This window comes from Puma concolor, chromosome B3 (genome assembly GCF_028749965.1).
Source record: "Puma concolor isolate L17-30 chromosome B3, mPumCon1.1.hap2, whole genome shotgun sequence".
In the NCBI taxonomy this organism is placed as follows: Eukaryota; Metazoa; Chordata; class Mammalia; order Carnivora; family Felidae; genus Puma; species Puma concolor.
The window spans coordinates 44,014,415-44,016,455 of NC_141672.1; positions in this window are offsets into that span (position 1 = coordinate 44,014,415).

A 2,041-nucleotide genomic window follows, 5' to 3' on the forward strand; every position below is an offset into this window, starting at 1 on the left:
AAATGTCTTTATACAATTTCTTTAAAAGCCAGGTCCTTCTCCTAGCATATGGCAAATTCTTTTATTTACAAAAGCGCATATACAGAATCTCAGGAAATTGAGGTATTAGAAAATTGAGATATATTTATACAGTAGAGGTAGTAATGAAAATCCATAACTAAAAATGAGCTTATTTCTTGGCATTATAAAAACCTTACATTATAACCCCTACATTGTTTACATTTTCTTAAGTAGTAGAAGATAGATTTTGGCACTTTGGTGGTCTTTGTTATCCCTAGGTCTTTTAATTTGACGATCAAACACTGATTGCTCACAAACATATGCTTTGAGCTCTTTCTCCAGCAGTTAACAAGCTGTACCAAGCCCAGCACTCCCTTTGGCCAGGTGTTTTCCACCCCCACTCCTGCCCTTTTGATGAATTAAGTGAACTAGATGACCAACTAGAATCAAAGGTAACACACAACGTGGCCAGAGAACACAGCAAAATTAATCTTGTTCTCTCAGAACCAAAAAACACTTGCCTTTCCATCAGCATGAATGATCTTCCAGAATTAAAATTTAACTATAAATATGATATACTTTCATATTCGTTTGACTACTGGTAAAATGAGAAATGCCCAACCTCATTTAGGGATGAAATGACCTCAAATTCATATAAACTGAGAAATTATTAGGCTTAACTATGTAAAATATCTTAACACTGAGAAGACAGGACAGTCTCATCAAAAGCTCATTTTTGGCACTTTAATCTGTGCATCTCTGCAACCCAGACGACTTCCAAATAAAAACTGAGAGGGCTCTCAGAAGGGCTACATCACAACGGGTGCAGGGAGAGAGGTGGTGTCAAATATTGTATTGATGCAATAGACAGTCAATAGAAAAAGTGCAGCTATACTCTTGCTTAGAGATCACTTTTAATCATGACCCTTCCATTTCATAGTTCAATAAATTACTAGCCTTAAAAGTCCTATTGAAGAAAATGCTTTCCTTAGTTACTCCCACTTAAATATTACCTAAAGCTATGCTGTCCAATAGCCACTAACCGCATGTGACTTTAAATTTCAATTAATTAAAATCAAAAATTCACTTCTTCAATCACAGTTGCTTCTCTTCAAGGGCTCACTAGCTACATGTGACTAGTGGCTACTAGAGAGCCACTAGTCTTTGCGGCTGGAGAGCACAAAGAACATTTTTATTATTGTAAAAAGTGCTATTGGATAGCACTGATCTGAAGAAAGTGCAGTGTGCTATATGCTCATGAGATTTTTCACTCTTTTTGAAAGCTGTTTAAAAGTATCACTATATCTCTGGGCTACAGATGAATAGTGATCTCTGCTCATAGCTGTCACAGGACGGTGTCAACTTTCCGACCATCACTCAATTTATGAGGTACTCAGGAGTTTCATGTAAGTAAGACTCAAGTAAAACATGAACTCAAGATATTTTCACTATCTGACTATAAAAGAACAAAGTGAAGATTGCATGGATGATGAAAGTAATTCAGCACTCGTATTTAAAACAGATCTCTTTCTTCTACTAATATCCATAAATCTTCAAATATAAAAGCATGCGTAACTACCATTTAAAGCTTCTCATGAGAATGGGGCAAATAGCCCAGATATTGCTCTATTTTACTTTGGTGTCTTAGCAAGGGGGCTGGGGGGGGGGGGGGGGACATTACTTAAGTACAAACAACAACAACAACAAAATAGTAAATTAAAATAAAAACAGTCTTAGGAATTGCTACCAAACAAGGACAAAAAACCAAGTTTCAGTTTTAGACATGCAAAAATGCTCTCATTTGTATTGATATCTGATATCTGAGTGGACTAACTTTGAATACTTTTAGGAAAATCAAGTTCATGTTATTTTCAAATTTACTTTGTCAGAACACAAAGTAGATAATAATTATATATCACTTCTTCCAAATAATTCTTGGATGGGAGGCACGAAGTGGGGAGCTGAATAGATTGCTTGTTTTTTTTTTTTCTTAGTAGGTAAAAGCAGAACAACTCAATCATAAAATGCACACAGCTGTATC